General features: G+C 41.4%; 2 long non-coding RNA genes across 2 annotated transcripts in view; one reads left to right on the top strand and one right to left on the bottom strand.

Annotated features, from left to right (window-relative positions):
* LOC141999446 (uncharacterized) overlaps positions 1-11738 on the bottom strand; it is a 41911-nt gene extending 30173 nt beyond the window's left edge. Inside the window, exon 1 of the long non-coding RNA XR_012642012.1 lies at positions 11626-11738. This is a non-coding gene — a long non-coding RNA (uncharacterized LOC141999446). The remainder of the gene's footprint in view (positions 1-11625) is intronic.
* Positions 1607-19647, top strand: LOC141999441 (uncharacterized). Its single transcript, XR_012642011.1, has 3 exons — positions 1607-1670; positions 1794-1940; positions 19491-19647. It is a non-coding gene; the product is annotated as an uncharacterized LOC141999441 (long non-coding RNA).
* Positions 19648-21517: the final 1870 nt, after the last annotated feature.

The following is a 21517-nucleotide window of genomic DNA, read 5'->3' on the forward strand; positions in this document are numbered from 1 at the left end:
CTCTGCATTTGAATTGGGTAGTTTCCTCCTCCACAATGCCTGAGCCTGGCAGGAGGGTCTTTGAGAGCATAATCACAGGCTCCCTGCTCTCGGTTCATGGTCTGGGACCCAAACCCACTATGGCCCAGAGTTGCAATTGCTGGGAAAGCCATGCTCAGCCCTGGCTGCCTGGGAATTTTTTAACTGAAATCAAATAAGTGTCCTTACTGAGCATGTGCAAACTAACTTTTTTTTCCCTAAGATTTTATAATTTAGGCAGATTTCTACAGGGTTGGCAAAAGCCGCATCTCTAAAACAATGGCCAAAATTCAAGTCCTAGCTCCAAAGCATGGGGGGAAGGAGGGGGCCACAAATGCTTTCCAAAGAAAAGGTCACCAGAAACAGCATAACTATTTTGGTTGAAATTTTTCAAAAAAAGAAATTAGCCTGAGGCATATGCTGGAGCGTAGGAAACTGCAGCCCAAACAGTTAAGTTTAGAAAATTTGTAATCAGCTGAAAACAGGGTCTTTATAATGAGATGCTACCAGCTCTGCTTATACAAAGCAATGTATTGAATTGCTGACATTATTTACACTGTTCATATTTGTAACAGATGTTAATCTGAGTGTGTTGGCTAGTGATCTAAATATGTGGATAATCAGATCGATTTGGGAAAAGTCAAGAAAAGGAGATCTAAAGTTCTGTCAGATCAAAGCAGAGAATTGCAAAAGTTCACCTATAGCTTTCAGTAGTGAATGATCTTTGCAGTGCCAAGAGCTGAGTTAGCTATGTGCCAGGAGCCTTAGGGCTGCATATATTTTTTTCATTTAAATTGTACATAGGCTTTTAAGCTGAGATAAAAGCTTCTTTCCAGCTTGCTTTCTAGACCTTTCAGATGTCTGCATATGTTAGAGATGCAGGTTCGTCTGGTTAGATATTATCTTGGCTCGTTGAAATTTATATGACTCTTGTTTCAAATAGTGCTTTTCTTAGGGAGGCCTCTTTGGATGTAGAAGTCGTCTAACATAACTGGATGACTAGAGCAATCTTAATAGGTTGACTCCGCTGAACGTGGTTGGTATCCATTTGAGCACTCTGTCAAGTCATTCTAGTGGACCTTTAGCCTCACTCATCTTCTGGTTCAGCTGAAATTGGGACTGCAAACAAGTTCAATGCTGATCAACAGTACAGATTTTAAAAGTGGGCCAAATTAATCTAGACATGCTTTGATACATCTAGTGGAATGTTCTGCTCTGTAGAAGGCACAAATTTGGCTCTCAGAGATCTGAACAAGTCCATTCCACTGATCCTGTCTGTGCAAAACTTAGTCATTGCAAACAAATGAGTGTACTTCCTTGTTCCCAGGTCAGTTGCAAAGAGAGGCCCTCTTCTCCTTTGTAAGCTAAAACAGTCTCTTTCTGCCATCTAAAGAGAGAGTATTTTTAGGTATTTAAGTTGAGTGAAGAAAACTCATTCAGCCTTGCAGAGTTACTTATAGAATGACTCTTCCATGCCTGGCTATTTCTGAAAGGCTGAGCAAAACTGAACATAACTTAACACATAGCAATTCCATCTTGCCAACTTCCTCTCACCAGTATTTTCCTGTTGCAGAGGGATACTGAAGCCAGGAGCAGTCTGCATGTAGTGTATCACAGATAACAGATTTCCTGGGGTCCTGATCTCCCTTCTGGTCTGTGCGGGATGACTTTCTTGAAAATCTGATGTTTATCAGATGTGCATGTAATGCATGCTTAGTCATGTTCAAAATTAAATATTAGTTGGAACTTAACAGGATATATATGTTTCTCTGCAGCTTTGGAAATACTCAACTAGTAGGCAGGGGAAGGGACATGGCCATGCCTCAGAGCCTGAGTGGTGGGTCTGGACTGCTCTGGTAACTGCAAGAAGAGTCCTGCAACCCCCTGAGGGAAGATGTAAATGTCAGAGAAGACACTGTCAGGTAACATGTTTTCCAGTTTTTATCTCCAACTTCTGTTATATTCATTTACAATGGAGATAAGCAAACTCTTTTGCTTGTTGATTTTGCATCACAGCATACACGTGTTAAGTCAATGGTTCTCCTACTCTCATTCCATGTAACCCTTCCAAAGAGAGACCCTCTACTGTCTAATTCTCTGCTACTTGCTTCCTAATGTGTGATTCATGAATTCATGAACTGATGTTTTCAGGAGAAGAATTGCTGTTAGGTTGAAAGTAACTTTTCTTTGCATTGTAAGTTGCCTTTATGAAATTGATTTGTGATGGGATCATTCGATTATATTAGAAGCTTTCTATTAGAATCAGTATTACACTTAAGTTTCTATTAGAAGGCTTGTATTAGAATGATGAGGAGGCTCCAGCCTTTACTAAAAAGGTAAATTGTGACCAGACACTTAACACCATTAATATTAACAACAAGGGGGAAGAAATGCAAGCCAAAATGGGGAAAGACTAGGTTAATAGGGTAAAGAGGAACCAAGAGGATCCAAGGAATTAGAGGGCAATCAGCCTAACTTCGATCGTTGGATACATACTGGAACAAATTTATTAAACCATTTGTAAGCATGTAGAGGATAATAGGGTGATAAGTAATAGCCAGCATGGATTTGTCAAGAACAAATCATGTCAAACCAACCTAATTTCCTTCTTTGGCGGCATTACTGGGCTGTTGGATAGTGAGGAAGCTGTAGACTTGATTTTAATAAAGCTTTTGACACAGTCCCATGTGACATTGTCATAAGCAAACTAGGGAAATGCAGTCTAGATGAAATTACTATAAGGTGGGTGCACAACTGGTTGAAAAGACTGTACTCAAAGAGTAGTTATCAGTGGTTCACTATCAGACTGGAAGAGTGTAACTAATGGGGTCCCAAAGGGGTCTGATCTCGGTCTGGTACTATTCAATAGTTTCAATAATGGTTTGGATAATGGAATGGACAGTATGTTTATAAAATTTGCAGATGACACCAACCTGCAAAGACTTGAAGGCATTTGGGAGGATAAGATTAGAATTCAAAATGACCTTGACAAATTAAAGAATTGATCTGAAATCAACAAGATGAAATTTAATAAAGACAAGTGCAAAGTCCTACTCTTAAGAAGGAAAAATCGAATGCACAACAACAAAATGGGGAATAAGCGGGTAGGTGGTAGTGCTGCTGAAAAAAGATCAGGGGCTTATAGTGGACCACAAATTGAATATAAATCAATAATGTGGTGCAGTTGTGAAAAAGGCTAACATTCTGGAGTGTGTTAACAGGAGCGTTGTATGTAAGACATGGGAGCTAACTGTCCTGGTCTACTCGGTACTGGTGAGGCCCCTGCTGGAGTACTATGTCCAATTCTGGGTGCCAGAGATGTGGACAAATTGGAGACATTGTAGAGGAGAGCAGCAAAAATGATACAAGGTTTATAAAACCTGACCTATGAGGGAAGGTTAAAAAACACAGCTCATGTTTAGTCTTGAGAAAAGAAGACTGAGGGGTGACCTGATAACAGTCATCAAATATGTTAAGGGCTGCTATAAAGAGGACTTTGTTCTCCATGCCCATTGAAAGTAGATCAAGAAGTAACAGGCTTAATCTGCAGTAAGGGAGAATGATGATTTTAGTGACAGTTGTGCAATTTCGTATTTGAGTTCCTTCAGAGCTCTGGGACAGTTCCTCAGATTTGTCACCTAAAAAGAATGGTCAGGTGTGGGAATCTCCCTCCCATTACCTGCCATTTAGACTGATGCAAAGAATTCTTGTGGCTTCTCAGCAATGGCCTTGTCTTACTCAAATACTCCTTTAGCACCTAGATTGTCCAGTGGCCCCACTGATTGTTTGGCAGGATTCCTATGTACTTCTGATGTACTTTTAAAAAATGCTGTTAGTTTTTGAGTCTTTTGCTAGTTGCGCTTCAAATTCTGGTTTAGCTTTTGCTTAATTCTACTCTTACACTTGGCTTGCTAGAGTTTATTCTCCTTTCTATTTTCCTCATTAGGATTTGACTTCAAATTTTTAAAGGATGCCTTTTTGCCTCTGATTGCTTCATTTACTCTGCTATTTAGCTACGGTAGCATACTTTTTTTTTTATCCTCTTATGTTTAATTTGGGGTATACATTTAATTTGCGCCTCTATTATGGTGGTTTTTAAAAGTTTCCATGCAGTTTGCAGGCATTTCACTCTTGGGATTGTTCCTTTTAATTTCTGTTTAACTAGCTTCCTCATTTTTTGTGTAGTTCCCCATTCTGAAGTTAAATACGACTGTGGTGGGCTTCTTTGATATTTGGCCCCAACCCCCACCTCAGGGATGTTAAATCTGATTGTATTATGGTCCTTATTACCAAGTGGTTCAGCTATAATCACCTCTTGGACCAGATCCTGTGCTACACTTAGGACTAAATCAAGAATTTGGTTGCAATTCACTCATGTCCGCAGGCCCAGTGAAGAACTTCTTGAAAATATAAACTCTACTGTGTAGGGTTGAAAGTCTAACAATATTTTTCAATAATAATATGCTGCTATTTATGCACCTGTCTCTTACTTAAGCACATAGACATCATCCACTTAAACTCACCAGAAATTCCACCTCAGGTTCCTGCCCTTCAACTTGAAGATTTCTGCAGAAGCCACCTACAGGAGAAACTCATTGTAACCATTAACCCTTGAGGAGACTGACTGCATGCTGCTGCACTTTCCTTGTAGTAGCTGAATCTTCATGCTTACTCACAATGGGATTTGTGAAGAAAAAGGATGCTCTTATCGTTAAGGCCCTGGATTGGGACCCAGGAAATCTGAGTTCATATTCCAGCTCTGCTACCAAAGACTGCCTGTGTGATCTTGAGCAAGTCTCTTGAATTTCATGTCTCAGTTCCCTCAATGTAAAATGAAGGTTCTGCATGGACAAACTCATTGCTATCACAGGTTCTAGGATATAACTGTGATGGGAACAATATATGTATCCAGATAGGTCAGAAGCGGAGCAAGTTAATGGCTGAATCTTCACTCACCTGCAAAGAGGGAAGATAAGGCAGGATGTTCACTTCTAGCACGTGGGGGGGCAGGAGATAGGTAATACTCTTTTCAAGAGCATCCAGAAAAGTGCTAGGTGCTTCACAAGACCGGTAAAGCCCCAGTCCCAAAGAGTAAAACCACATGTAAGGTGAGTGCCTTAACCACCAGGCTACTGGCTATTCTGGAGTGGGTCTTTCTCATTTTCTGAACAGAAATTCTATCCTGGAGCTGTGAAACCTTCCCAATGAATCTGCATTTTCTAATGCAAAAATGTTTCATCACAAAGTTCCCAACTGGCTCTGGATAGCAACACTTCTTTGACAATGGGGGGATTCACAGTAGGGGAACTAAACAGAAGAAAAGAGTCCCAGGTTTCCTTGCATAAGGCTACATTAAATTAAATTAGCAATAGCATAATAACTGACAGCTGTGTTTTTCTTTTAATGTGATTGTCTCCTAATCTTAATATGTAGCCTTTGTTCTGACTCCATCCAATGGGTTGTCATTGAATACATGCAGATTAAATTCTGCAGCTCCTTTCCCTCAAGACAAAGCATATCATCTCTGGAAAAAGTTACCCAAACATGAAAAGCAGATTCTATATAGGGCTAGGATCTTCCACATAGCAGAAATGGCTACTCAGGAATTGTAATCCTCTCCACTGATTTTTGCAAACATAAAATGAGTCTTTATACTAGCGGACAAATACCTCATGAAGGGCTAAGTTCTTCTTCAAAGTAACTGTGAGTTTATAATGTGTTTTGGGGTCTCACACTGGATTATGTTATTAAAAACTAATTTTGCTAGTAAGCAGCTGTTATCTTGGCTGGGTTTTACTTTAGAATACTGTATCTGTGTGTTGTTTGTTTATGTTGGTATTCAAGTGTTGCATTTCAACTGAGTTTTACTGGACAGCCAAAAAGTCCTATGACCTTTGAAGGAAGTATAAAGCTGCTGTAATTTAAAAATCCAGAGGCTTATGGTAAGCCCTGGAAAAATACAACACTGATCAGTTACAGTATATTTTGTTTTATCTTAGAAAAAAGGTCAAGAGCCATTGCTGCTTGCTTATTTGTGTCACATCAGTGCCTTAATTGTTTCTCTTTTTATCTCCTGAGGATATAGCTTAGACCAGTGGTTCCCAGACTTGTTCTGCCGCTTGTGCGGGGAAAGCCCCTGGAGGGCCGGGCCGGTTTGTTTACCTGCCGCGTCCGCAGGTTCGGCCGATCGTGGCTCCCAGTGGCTGCGGTTCGCTGCTCCAGGCTAATGGGAGCTGCTGGAAGCGGCGCGGGCTGAGGGACGTATTGGCTGCCGCTTCCAGCGGCCCCCATTGGCCTGGAGCAGCGAACCGCGGCCACTGGGAGCCACGATCGGCCAAACCTGCGGACGCAGCAGGTAAACAAACCGGCCCGGCCCGCCAGGGGCTTTCCCTGCACAAGCGGTGGAACAAGTTTGGGAACCACTGGCTTCGATGAATCCTTGGTTTATTTTTATGCCATATCCAACCTGAAATCTAGGTTACAATGAAATATCTGTGAATTTTCTTGCTTGTGTGGATTTGTCCTATTCTGAATATAACTCTTTTGTTCTTGTGGCCTTGTAAAATAATAGGAATTCTCAATGAGGGATTGTAACCTTCACAGCTTTTCAGAAGCAGACTGCATCAGTATATAAAAAACAGTTTGCCTTCGACAATGTGGGAGAAGTTACTTGGTCCATCTATTGTTCCCCTGTGCATTCGAGCCAGGTGGCTTCCTCCTCTATGCTGCCTGGGTGCCAGGTTGGGTGATGATTGGGAGTACAAGAGAGACATGCTCCCTGCTCTCAGTTCTGAAGCCTGGCCCTGCTCTGGCCTTGACAAGCCAGGAGCAGCAATTACAGGAAATGTCCAGTTTTGCACATATAGCCCTGGGCTTGAAGCATGCTCAGTCTGGTCAGCACTGGGAGCTCTGAGGCGATGGAGCATGCTCAGTGATGAGGGAACTTTTGGAGAATTTAGCTGCTAAAACCTCTAAAGTCTTTACTAAGCATGTGTGAAGTGTGATATTTCCATTAGGCCAAATTTGGGTGGATTGTCACAGGAATAGCAAAAGACACACATCCCTGCCACAAAGGCCACCTCCTTCCAAATTTAAGTCCCTGATCCAAAGCATAGAGGTGATGGAGTTTCTCAAAGAAAAGGTGGCCAGAATTTTTTTATATAGCAAAATAAAGTGTTTTTCCTCAGCCTAATTTTGGGAAAAGGCTAAACCATTTTGAGCAAAACTTTCAAAAAAACCCAAACACACAGGAAACCCTCCTCCCCCTGACCAATTCTGCCTGAGGCAGTCACTCAGCGTGGAAAATTTTAGCCCAAGCCATTAAAGTTGGGTAAAGTTATAAGTAATTGAAAATAGGGTGTTACAATGGGAAGCATTAAGCATCTTAATAAGTGGTGCTCCCCTCCCCACCGATAATAAATTTTGAAGTGCTTTGATGTATTTTAGGGTGAAAAAATGCTGTGGAAATGTAAGATGTTCATTTTGATCTCTAAACATTTTACTTTGACATCTGGTGGTGGTGCCATTACAAGCCCTAGGCCAGTTGTAAAATCTTCAGAAGCAAGTAACCTTAAATGAAGCTGTTGGTTCACCGTACTAAGTACTGGAGCTTTGAAAGACTCTATCTTAAATAGGATTTTTTTTGCAGACAAGTTGCTATTGGAAATTATTGCTATCCCGGTACACTAAGATGTGGCAACATGCCACACTCCACATGTATTGGGGGTTTCGTTATGTTGGCCATAATACAATTTTACCACTTAATAAAAGTGGAAGACAATGAACCTATTTGATACTGTGAAAAATTGTCAATTTCTTCAGTATATATCTGATGAGAAATAAAAATGCCTTTCTTTGTGGCTCTTACCCCCTGCCACAGCATAGACAGGGCCAGTGGCATAACACCAACCCGGTACATTTTTGCAGCCCCTGCAGTCGCAAGACATTAAAGCACCACACCTGCCTGGAGCTCCAGCTATACTAGGAGACCAAAGCAGTTCGTCTACCCCATGCGCTAGAATTCCAGTTCTGTCCCCCTACTTGATCATGCTCCTTGTATCCTGCCTGGCTCAGGTGCACCAGCGGCTTTTGCAGTAGAGGTGGCTGATGAGAACCTGTAGAACCCATCTACTACACCAGGGCCATGAAGAAGCTGATTCAGTCAATAAAAGCAGAGCGATCCTCCAGCGCAGTGCTATATGGTTATAGCTTAAATTGTACTCGGATCTTTTAGAATAAAAGGCCTTTTGGCCAAGATCAATTTTGTTACATTATATCTTTCCAGGAAGGCTGTATCCTGAATTTGTAGGAAGTTGGATTCTCAATAGGTCTCTTGTCTCTTACTAATATGATCCTACATAGACATAAAATATTGTCGTTCTACATGAATAAGACCCAAAGAATTGGGGGTGAGGAGATTTTACAATGTAAATGCTCTGAATTTCTATAGAAACTTTTAATGTCTTGCAGACTGAAAGTATTTCTGTAGCACGGCTGCTGTGGATGTACAGTACATATGAATGTTTCCTCTCTTACAGGCTATCAAATGTCAGATCACCTGCACAGTAAAATTATAGATTGGGGTGGCTAACCTAAGCCGGAGAAGGAGCCAGAATTTACCAATGTACATTGCCAAAGAGCCACAGTAATATGTCAGCAGCCCTCCATCAGCTTCCCCACTTCCCCCATCCCCCGCTCCGAGTGCCTCCTACCCACTGGCAGCCCCACCGATCAGCACCTCCCCCTCCCTCCCCACACCTCCCAGTCAGCTTCTTCGTGGCATGCAGGAGGCTGCGGGTGGGGGTAGGGGGAGGAGTGAGGGCATGGCAGGCTCGGGGGGCGGGGGAGAGGAAAGGGGTGGAGTGGGGGCAGGGCCTATGGCAGAGCCAGGGGTTGAGCAGTGAGCACCCCCTGGCACATTGGAAAGTTGGCGCCTGTAGCTCCAGCCCCGGAGTTGGTGCCTGTACAAGGAGCCGCATGTCAACTTCTGAAGAGCCGCATGTGGCTCTGGAGCGATAGGTTGGCCACCCCATATAGATTTTTCCTACAATCTTCTGCTTCAAAGCACCTACAGTACAAATTCATTTAAGTAACTAAAGGGTCAGATTGCAAGGAGTGGTGTTAATCTTTGGTAAGTATTTTCCATTCACTGTAGTGTTGAGAAGTGAGATAAAGTTTTAAATAAGGTAGCTAAAGTCTGGCATTAGTCTCGGACTGTTGTGAAGTGGTAACATTTTCTTGGATTTAACCCAGACTCATGAAATATAAACAGTGGCAATCAACCTAATTCCCATAAATATGTTATGAATTGAAATATTAAATTAGTGATCACTTAAACTGGAAGCATAAAAACAGTTTGGGGCTAGACTATGTTCCAAGGACATTGCTCATATTAAGGGACATGTAGTTGTGTTACTCCAGAAACACCCTAGCAAAGAAATTGTGAGAGCAAGAAGAGGGGTGGTTCATTCCTCTCACTCCTTAGCTCCCCTGCTTACTCTGTCATGCCCACACCCCAGGTCTGGGTAGTCCACATACAGCTGCAGGCGAGGGAGGGTTCTCTTCCTTTCCTCACCTGCCCCGCTTTATTTCCTGGCATGGGTGAAAGTAGCCCAATCTAGCTTTTTAAATTTGTTTATAAACACAACCATTTAATAGGCAGGCAACTCAGCAAAGTAACTGCAAGTCCTTTTGTTATAACCATTTGTTATAACCATCAGACCTCTCACCCTTGCATTTCCCCCATTTGTGGTATTTTCATTATTCATGAGTCTGCACTAAGAAAACAAGGGGCAGGGTGTGTTTGTTCTAGTATACTTTGGAAAATATATAAATTAATAAAGACTAGGGTGAGGCACTAAGGAGTTCAGCTCCTAGATTTTCCATAGGTTTCAGAGTAGCAGCTGTGTTAGTCTGTATCTGTAAAAAGAAAAGGAGTACTTGTGGCACCTTAGAGACTAACAAATTTATTAGAGCATAAGCTTTTGTGAGCTACAGCCCACTTCATCGGATGCATGCAGTAGAAAATATAGTGGGGAGATTTTATATACACAGAGAACATGAAACAATGGGTGTTACCATACAGACACAAATCAGAACGTCAAGAATTATAACATTCAAAAACCAATCGTAGAACACTTCAATCTCTTTGGTCACTCGATTACAGACCTAAAAGTGGCAATTCTTCAACAAAAAAAACTTCAAAAACAGACTCCAACAAGAGACTGCTGGATTGGAATTAATTTGCAAACTGGATACAATTAACTTAGGCTTGAATAGAGACTGGGAGTGGATGGGTCATTACACAAAGTAAAACTATTTCCCCATGTTTATTTCCCCTCCTACTGTTCTTGTAAACTGCTGGAAATGGCCCACCTTGATTATCACTACAAAAGGTTCCTTGCCCCCCACCCCACTCTCCTGCTGGTAATAGCTCACCTTTCCTGATCACTCTTGTTACAGTGTGTATGGTAACACCCATTGTTTCATGTTCTCTGTGTATATAAAATCTCCCCACTGTATTTTCCACTGCATGCATCCGATGAAGTGAGCTGTAGCTCACAAAAGCTTATGCTCTAATAAATTGGTTAGTCTCTAAGGTGCCACAGGTACTCCTTTTCTTTTTAGATTTTCCATACAATTCCTGTATTACCCTGGCTAAATCTTAGACTTTCTGCCTCAGTTTCCCTGTGTGACATTGGCATAGTTCTCACGTCAGAGTGGTTTTATGAAGCTCACTTCTTAAACATTAAAAGCTTAAAAGCCTTTGGATGAATATTACTACATATAAACATTTATTCTAGAACTATTATTTTCAGGTGAAACGTTTTTTGTGATGTTTTTAATCTAAGATCATATTTCTATAGTATATGGATTAGGACTTTTGTTTAGAGATACTGAATGCACATTGATACTGCATTTTTAATAACCATATGTAGCAAGGAGAACATTGGCTGGTTTCTATATGCTCAAGTGGGTTAAGTGGGTAATAGATGCATGTGACATTCTGGAAAAACCACTTAGAGAACAATAGACAAGGTCACTTCATGTCATTTAGGCAGGGTGTTGCAGGACTATGAACCCAGTTCTCTCTTATGCTTACTCTTCCAGTTGGGATAATTACAGTTGCAGTTCAGTCAGCTGATTTCCGTAAATTCCTAGTGTAAACAGACTGCGTTCTAAAGACATGTAAAACACAATGGCAGGAGGTTGTTACTTCCTGTAGCTATCTACATTGTTCACAGTAACTTGATACAGCAAGCTAATAAATCACGGTGTACATTATATATATTTTGATATGATGAGCTCATTGAAAGCTAGTTCAAGAAGTTCTGTCATGGGTAAAAATGTGACTTTGGTCACTGCAGTCAAGGATTTAATATTTTCATAGTTTTTTTTTTAAATTAAGTAGGTTCTTTAAACCAGTTGGATTATTTCAGTAGTATATGCCAAAACAGAAAGGAAATCAGATCTGTTTCATGATTCAAATAGATTGCTGCCAGGGGTAGAGAACTGGAAAACTTCAGATTTATATTTATGAAAGGATACATGTACTTGGTCCTCTCTCCCTCCCGCACCCCCCACCCCACGATACATACTGTTACCTACCAGGATGAAGGGGTTAACTTCTTTTGCTTCTTATTGTCACTGATCTTTTCCAGAGGGGAGATGTGACAGATGTGAGACATTGGAAGCATGGAGACTTCAGACTATTATATTGAGATGTTCCAGAAGCTATGGGCAAATGGAATATTTGTAGACCTTTGTATCAATAAGCGTTATACATATCGTTGTGTTTCTAGCTCCTGTATGAAACATAAAGTGTAGCATCCCAAAAGTTACAGCACTTACTCTTTGAGAATTGATTAAATGTACTGAGAATTTACAGTTCCATTAATTAATGTGAGTTCAAATACATTCCAAACTGGATCCTTTAAGAAATTTAGATCTGTCACTGTTTTCTTTGTTCTGAATGAAAATGGAATAACACAGACACTTGACATTTTCCATATAGTTAAAACTAATTGAAATCTTATGCATGGGATGTATTTGAAGAACTTAGTTTATAATTAAGTTATAAGCAACTGTTATATCTAATTGTTGTGATTATATGGGCTACAGACAGGCTCAAATAACTCTTAAGTGGGTCCATTGTGACATCAGATGTAACCCAACTAATCAAATCACCCCCTTCCTCTACATAAAATTTCCATGCAACAAATTGGCTGTAATGACTCAGTGATATGAGGGACACAGAGCACATGCGTCAAGAGTTCTCACTGGTAGATTTACTGTCTCAACTGTCCCTGCTCTTTAAAGCGTTCATGGCCACATGCAGGTTTGGGCATCAAAGCTCTCCAGGGCATGGATGCATTGACTGCACTGTCCACTGAGTGAGCACGACTGGGGGAGCTGGGGCAGAAGCACACGGGAGCCCTTAAAACTCAGAGCTGTTGGGGCTCAGGGACTGGGCTCTCTCTGCCCTCCCGTGACATAGCATTGGTCTCACTAACACAGCCCTCCAAGCCAATAAGTCAATTGCAAACAAAAGGCCAGATTCATGACTGCGCTTAGGCAGTATTGCACTGCTCTAGCAACTTGAAACAGCGGTCAAGTCCATTTCACTGACCAGTACATGCTGGCTGCTCTGTGCTTCTTTGGCCTATTGGTGAATCTGCCCTTAAAAGTTAGAACTAACTAAATAAATAAATACATTTTACAACATGATCTCAAGTTGATTCTACATACCTTCAAACCATTAGAAATATCACCTCATAGCATTCTGAGTTTCTTGTTTAGTGTTTGTGTATGAGGTATTTTTAGTTAAAAAAAAAAAACTAGGGAAAGTCCCAGAGAAAAAATTGTTAAGACAAAGTTGAGCTTGAGAGTACAGATCACTTAGGGGAAAAACATGGGGTTAAAATGTAATGTCTCTGAAAATCAGTTTATTCCGATCAGGGCCCACAAATACTAAAATGCCTTAATCATGATCATACAGTTATTGCATGGCATCGCTATGCAGGAGAGTTACAGTTGTTTGGGTGCCTTAACTGTGCCTTTCTCACTCTAACATGTTTGGATTTCTTTTGAGTGTAACCTTGTCTCTGAATTTCCTGGGTTTGAGATACTTTTAGTTTGAGGATAATTACAACATCCATGTAATTTTTCCACACTTAGATTATTGGTACATACTCTCAAACATAACTCCATCTTAATGTAGTTTTATCTGGTATTAATATGTATTTATATAATGAAGCACCAGGCTGGGTTTACATGGATCTATTCAGCAGAGACAATTTTCTGTAAATGGGGATGGTAGTTTAACACCCTCAAACTTTAACAGGAACACTCTTCTCCAATCAGTTTCTGCAGAACTGAAGCTTTGGATTTTATTTTAAAAGTGAGGTCCTTCATGGTTCTGAAGGTAGTTAACTTACCACTACTATTAGATGCCGGACTTTTTTTCTTTTTTTTTTTTCCTTCCCTCAAATCTGCAGCCAGTCTGAAAAGTACCTCTGACAGGTGTGGGCAAGTGTTAATGCTGAAACCAAACACTGACAAGTTAAAAGTCAACCTTTAAAGCTTTTTATTGAACTGATCAGCAGTGAAAACATCCAACGTGATGTGTTCATTGTTTTCAAAAGCAGTGATGAAAAAAGGGGGATGCCATGTGGGAATGGATTCAGCTAATTTTTCTTCCCCCCCCTTTCTGTGTGTGTGTGTGTGTGTGTATAATAAATAAATGCATTGCTATGAGTAGTGAAGTCATGCTGTGCTCTCCTTTTGCCTCTGGGTTTCTCCGCCCCTTACTGGGAGAAAAGAGAGAAATGAGCTGCCACTTGGGGGAATTAAATCATCATGCTACTAAGTAACAGTTGCTACTGGCCTTCTTCCCCTACTTGCTGAAGAAGTGGTGGAGGGAAGAGAAAAGCTTCTTCCCCGCACTTGAACTGGCTCTCAGGTCCTTTGAGCAGCAGCTCATGCGCTCTCTCTCTCTCTGCACGCCACTCTGAGCCATACCTCCGCTTATTACTGCACTGTTGGAAAAAAGAGGAGCTGCAGAAGTCCTGTTTAAACTCGGGCAGTTGAGTAAAATGTCCTACCCATGCTAACACTTTTTCAGTTCCAGCTGCGGGTAGCAATGTGGGGAGCTCTAATAATGATGGGCAATGATGGATTTTTTAGCTCCAGAAGCCTGTACTGTTTGCCTTAGTCATCAGCCTGAGATGGCCTCAGAGGGCTCGTGAAGACTTCCTCGGTGGTACGGTGTGAATTTAGATGGACTGTGTGGGCTAACGGGTGTTAACATAACCCAGTCACTGCCCAACAGTGTTAAACGAGGTTCGAGCTCAGCCTGCTCAGTACCATGGCAAACACCCCCTTAAACATCCTTTTAAACTTGTATTAAAGACACAGAAAAAGAAGAAAAAGCAGTTAAAGCCTTTGAAAGGTAAGGCATTAAGAAAGGCTTTCCTGTTAACATCCATCTTAGCTGTAGAGAGTCTTTAGAAGGAAAAAGGCCTTGTTTGATAGTCTTTAGGCAGTATTAAAGATGGTAATAACTGTCCTTTTAGGGAAATGAGAAGCAGTTAGTTAAGAAGACAAACACACATGAGGGGAGAGAAAAGAACAAGAAAAATAGAAAACGCTGCTTCTGTCTCTGGTGTTGACTCCCGTGCACTGTCAGCGATGGAAAAACACATGGCACAGCATGCGGGCTTATCAGCCACTCCTTATCAGACCTGGCAAACTTGTATCAGCTTGGGGCTCTTTAGGGCATTGCATTTAGCTGCTTCTTTCTGCTCATACGCTTACAGCAGTGTTGTAAAATATACAGTCTTGGCCAGCTAAAGGCACAGGGAGAAAGATAGGAAAGAAGAAATAAGCTAGGGAGGGAAATGAACACAGTGGAGAGGGTGAAAGGAGGGGAAGACCGTCTCCAATCCCAGGTGGTGTTTGGAATATATAGCTGAAGCCGATAGAGGTGGCAGTGTCATCGGGGTCCCTCTCTTTGGCCCAGTCTGGTCAGGGCATCTCTGAGGATAAGGATGATGGAGGTCCAGGGATGGCAGTCACGAAGGTGAAGCTCACTCTGGAGCCAATATTTTTCCCAAAGTCTTTCTTTTTAAGAAATCCAAAAGGAAGTGGTGGGCGGAGCAGCCCATCCCCTCGTTACTTTGGCCACCAACAGAGCTCATTTCCATAACACCAGTTTTGGGTCATCGATACTTGGTCTCTCAGTGTTCTTGTTTACCAGGTGTGATCTTAACACAGTCCTTGAGTTATATCAGAAGGCCTTTTTGTTTGTACTAATTCAGTCATTCAGTCTTCCTTTTGCAACTGTTCCCATCAATATTTATTATTATAAGTTGTTGTGAACCCCTATGAACTTTTACTCACTTTTTACTGTTGAGCTCACAATTAGGGTAAATTTGAAGGCCCAATTATCACAACAGTTGTGTAGTGTCTATTTTTTAGAGCAACTGGAATAAGACAGTTTACAGTGCTATTTTTTAGAGCAACTGGAATAAGACAGTTTACAGAGCCCAAGGGTTTGAAAGGTTTTCAAAGTGGGGACTTTACAGATGGAAATAATTTCAATTTGCCAAAGGGCAAATCAAGTTCATAAAGGAGATGTAGCTTCTTTTAGCTTAGAAGAAAGAGAATGAAAAAAAAATGTTTCTTGTGAATTATTGTCTGTAAAATGCACCGAGGCAGTTCTGATGAAACAGTCTTGATCAAACTAAGCAGAATGAATTATTATTAAAGTAATGTGATAACCTGAACAAAATATATTGGCAGTAATATCAAAGGCACAAATCTCAATCTTCTGAAAACCCAGTGTAACACCCTGGCCATAATAATATGTGACAAATGGCCTTTAAAGTGTGGCATATAAAATGGAATAATAGAGTAGAGAGCTGGAAATGATGAGATGTTATTTTCTCTACTCATGTGGAGCTCTTCTGAAATCTCACTTTCAAGATTTTTCCATATTAGGGAGTATTGACTAATAGTTAGAGCAAGAGCCTGTCTTGGATTCTTTGGCTTTTGAGCAGAGAAATAAATCATCTGAAGGAAGAAAGCATGTAAGGTAAGCATGTAAGGTATTCTTTAGAAGGCATCAGAAAACTTAAAGTCAGAATTTGAAACACGGCATCATTTCTGTCTGTGAGATTGGTGTTATAAAATGTTTTGTTTCTCAGGCCATGCTTCCTTTTGCTCTCTGCTCTCCTCTTGTGCCATGCCAGATCCTCCTGTGTGATCTTGGGCAAGTCACTTAGGGTACATCTACACAGCCCATGGCAGCAAGCCTCCAGCCCAGGTTTGACAAACTCAGATTCATGCTATTGCAGTAAAAGTAGTTGTGTAGATGTAATGTAATTAAGTCAATGGGAGTTGTATGCATGAAATATCTATGGAATAGGGTCCTTTCCAGGTGCTAGAGACTTTGTTAAACAGAATTTCTGTGCTGATTGTTTTTAGAGATTAAATCCATAGAGCTGCTTCCTAATCCGTCTCTGTTGCCTTTCAAGGTTGCAATAAATTATAAAATGCTGTTTTGTAGCTCAGTTCATGCTCCTCTTTCCCTTCCCTCCCTTAGGGCATTTGTACTCCATGTGAGCTGCAACTCCCAGAAACGCTAATGGAATTTCCGCGTGTACATCAATAAGAGAAGATGAAACCTCTTAGAAACACAAGTGCACGCTGGGGCTATTTTTGATTTACTTGGTGGCTAAATCCTCAAATTTGGTTATCTGATTAACTGTGGCCCACATTTTCTGACTACATCTCATTCTTTCACGTACTTCGAAATGAAACATAGTGGCCGCTACTATTATGCAATGGCATTTTTCTGCATTTTTCTTGTTCTGCTTTTGGACTATAGTGCCAAGTTTTTTAATTGTCTGACTCCCCTGGTTTGACATGTTTAGTTTTATCCTGGCTTCAATATAAATTACGATAACTCTGCCACCGCTAGTCTGAGAATCAGAAATGAGACTACATAATAACGTTTATTTCCAATTCAACTAAAAATTGCAATAATGTCCATCTGGCTAGAAATCTAATTGTGATCTTGCGGTCTAGCCTTCCTCTAAAGTTGCCTGCTGTTGAGTACTTGTTGTGACGGGGTCCATTTTGTTTGTTCGTGTGGTGGGCGGGTGGGTTATTCCTGGTCCTCCTGTGTGATCTTGGGCAAGTCACTTAGGGTACATCTACACAGCCCATGGCAGCAAGCCTCCAGCCCAGGGTTGACAAACTCAGATTCATGCTATCGCAGTAAAAGTAGTTGTGTAGATGTTGTTACTTGGGCTGGAGCTCAAGTTCTGAAGCCTATAGATGGGAGTGGGTGTCAGAGCCTTAGCTGGAGCCCAAGCTCCAACCTAAAAAGATCTGTCTACACAGCTACTTTTAGCATGGTAACATGTGCCTGAGATAGGCTTGCTGCCGCAGGCTACCACTGACTGTCTAGATCAGCTGTTCTCAAACTGTGGGTCGTGACCCCATTTGAGTGAGGTCGCCAGGGGTGGCATTAGACTTGCTGGGACAGAAGTCTGAGCCCCACCACCTGGGGCCAAAGCCCGAGCCCCACTGCCCGGGGCCAAAGCTGAAGCCCACCCTGGGTGGTGAGGCTCTGGTTACAGGCCCCTGCCTGGGACTGAAGCCCTTGGGCTTTGGCTTTGGTCCCCCTTCCCGAGGTGGTGGGGCTTGGACTTTGGCGGGGCTTGGGTGGGCTCAGGCTTTGGTCCCCACTCCTGGGGTTATGTAGTAATTTTTGTTGTCAGAAGGGGGTCACGATGCAATGAACTTTGAGAACCCCTGGGCTAGATGTGCCTGAGACACTGGCCTCAGTTGCCCTTCTGTAATATGAGGATAATAGCACTTCCTTACCTCACAGGAGTGTTATGAGGATCAATGCACTAAAAAATTGTGAGACGCTGAGGTGCTACCTTAATGGAGTCCATATAATTGTCCTAAGATGGATAATGCCCTGATGGGTTGGAAAACATTTCTGCTTGGGCTATAAACACATCTCTGAGGTTTTGGAGTATGTTTTGCTGCACATGTGTAAGGGAGAGGCCTGTTTTTTAATTTCATTATGGAAAAGCCACAGTGTACAACTGTAGTGCTAGAAACAATGATAACAGTGTTTCCACCAAGAGCAAAAGGTCCTGAAAGGCAAGTGGCTAGAGCTGGGTGAAAAATGTTTGGGTTTCTCCCATGGAAATTTTTGACTCAAATAAAGAGTTTTCATCAAAATTCTCCATGGAACATTTTGTTTTTAGGCAGAAGTCCTGCTGCAGCAGTGCCTCAGGGAAGGTATAGTTCACATACCTCATGTTCTCATTCTCTTGGAGATGGAAGCCAGCCTGTCATGGGAGAGGTCATCCAGCTGGGGAGTGTGGCCCATAGAAGAGAACCAGGACATGAAGCGACCAAACTACAAGGGAAGCACTGCGATAGCATTTGCAAATCAAAATGTTTTCCTGTTTGGGCTGAAATATTTCAGGTTTGTGATGAAAAGTGTTAGTTTTCTGCACAAGGCAGATGCTTTTCCTGAAAAAAAAATTGTTTAGTCAGAAACCCAGTTTTCCATCTAAAAAAAGTTTTAATGAAAAAACTTTCAACCAGCTCTCAGGTGCCCTTAGATTTAAAGTTTTGTTCTACATGCGTGTGCATGGTTTGGTTTTGGATGTGGTATTTATGTGCAATTTTAGAGGCAATCACTGAAGTCGACACTCTGTTTTCCATCCTCTCGCCGTGTGTGTAAAGTGGTCTAGCAGAGGGTCACTCTGTACATTACCATACAAGGACAAATTGTGTTTTGTCACTAGACCATTGTATGGGATCAAAGTACATGACTCCATCAGAATGGTGGTTACTGTAGCTTGGTGCAAATATATGTTCAAATATTTGGTCTGTTTTCTCTGAGTATCTTTTTAAGTTTTCAAAGATGAGAATACATTTAAAATCAAATCAAACTGTTCTGCTGTAGAACTGTTCAACTGTAGAAGTTGCTACACATCCTACTCCAATGTGGCTGGAAAACTAACCTGTTGCTTTCCTTTCTAGCAAAGGTAACTTGACTTCAAACTACCTGACGGTAGCTGTAATGTCCAGTCAGAGTAGATCTCTGATCAGAGCACTAACAGAAAAACCTTCAAAGTGGGGCTCAATCTCAGACATGCACAGTACAGTATGGGATTTTGTGTGTCTGATGTCAACATAAACCCATTCCCAATACCCTCCAACTTAGTCCTGATGTTCCACTCAGCCTCTTAACCTATCGTGTACCCCATCAGACTGTTTAGTTCTTTTCTCCACTCAGTTTTGCAGCCAAATTATGCTAAATTGGACTTGTCTAATATCTTAATATGCTGGAGTTCAATTTATACCTCTTTTGTTTCTGACCCTTACCTTGCCTATCTTACCTGTCTTACCTCTCTTTTCTCCCTGGCTTTTCAATACAGGCACCAATCTGGCCCCAGACTTGACATATTCATGCACAGCTGGAAGGGAAGAAGGAGAATATAGACACTCCATTCAGAAGAAACTGATTCCACAGATTCGGTCTGGAACATCCTCTGGCAGTTCAGGAGCTTTGCTGGTTGTTGGGTTAACTCGTATTTAGAGGTGCAACTTTTCATCTTCATTACTCACTCTCTGGAAGCAAGTGCCAGGGGCATATCTGAGTGTGACTGAAGCAGAGCTGAGCACTGCACTGAAAGTCAGCATATGGGTTGGCCTTTAGATCAGCTCAAACTCCTTACTCATAGTTAGCAATTCTCTAATGTAAAAGGCCCTTTGGCACATAGATTATGGATCAGCGAATTCACTGTACCTAATCTGACTCTATAAGCATCATATTTTAGCAGGGAATGTGCTTTATTGGTCAGAGCACTAAATTCCCTGGTTCCTTTCCTGTTCATACCACCCGCTTGATTTGTGACAGTTTCTCTCTGTAAAAAGTCCATAATGTCTATCTCATGAAGGTTGTTGTGGTAATATCTGTAAAACCCCTTTTGAGATCTTCAGAATATCCTAGAAGAGCAGAGGAGTTGTTCAAGCTCTTGGTGAAACGCAAGGTTTCTGGTAGTAGATAGGATGACTTGCTTTTGAGGCGTTTTACTGTCTGAGCTTCCTGACAAGGTGGACAGCTCACCGCAGCTGTACCTTGGAGGGGGGGGCGGAATCCTCCCTTTACATACAGAGTACACGTAAAGGAAAAACTATCTGTTTCTCTCTGCTTCCTGCTGTTACTTCTCCTTGATGTCTAATTTCAACCTAAGTCATGTAAGCCTTGTTTTTCTGGCACTTGCAAAGGTATTCAAAGTATCCTGATAAAGACATTATTTCACAGATTAAACTGTCCCTGCTTATTTTTTCTAAATGTGTAGTACAGTCTGATATTAGCTTCAACCAGACATAGCTACCAACTAACCTGTAAAGTTGTCTGCTAGCAAGATTGTTCCTTGATATGGAGTGTCTGAAGGGAATAAACCTGAAAATGTTATGTTCAAAAAGACCCAGGAGACCAGCATAGACCATCCCTAATTCTGCCCCCATGTGAAGGGGATGACTTGATATAAAAAGCAAAGCCAAGTTGAGTTTGCCACAGCAGATATTGGCACTGAGAGGAATTCAGCTGAATATCTCTCATGTTTGAAGGCGTACGTGTATTTTAGGATGGAGCCTCTTATCACAAGATGGTGCTTGAACTACTCGAGCAGAGAGAATGTTACAAGCAAGGTGTTGGGTGGAGGTAAGGATAATGAGATGGTTTGTGTTATGAAGTAGATCGTAGAATGAAAACTTTTGGGCCAAATGTGTAGGTAACATCATTGTATTGGCTAGTCAAGGCTGGAGAAGACAGTCAGGCTCTGAGGAACTTTAGCAGGGCCTACAAATGCTGGTGAATGGGCCAGATGATAGCATTTGTCTCCATAAAATCTCATTTGCCGAATAATGAATAATGAAAAGAACAACCTGAACGACTTACACCTTGATAGGTCTTTTCCTTAGGTGATCATAATTAATTTAGAACCTAAATTGACAGCTCAAGAAAAAAAAAACACTCATTATATAATGGTGTTTTAAAAAAAGATTTTATTAAGAAAGCTTTAAAGAATAATTCTAAAAATATGTCATTATATAAATTAATGTCTGGTCTCATGTGAGCAAAATACGCCTGCAGAGTAGGGTAATGAAAATGACTGGAGGCATGGAAAAGCTTTTGTCTGAGGAGAGACTTAAAGGAAGAGGACAGCTTTTGCTTTTAGAAATAAGATCAAAAAGAGGGAATGTGATAAAGTCCTTCCTTTTGGAGAAGTGGGCAGAGTTAAAAAAGCTGAGAGCCATTTGTTTAGCTGGCTCCTGTTTTTCTACTTTCTCTCATGGGTATAGAAGTCCATCACTGGAATCTCAGATGGATCCATCAATGTCAGTAATCACTAGTAAGAGGCTTACGAACTGTCAGCCTCACTTCCTGAAACTGATT

The sequence above is a fragment of the Natator depressus genome, chromosome 1, assembly GCF_965152275.1.
Source record: "Natator depressus isolate rNatDep1 chromosome 1, rNatDep2.hap1, whole genome shotgun sequence".
Classification (NCBI taxonomy): domain Eukaryota; kingdom Metazoa; phylum Chordata; order Testudines; family Cheloniidae; genus Natator; species Natator depressus.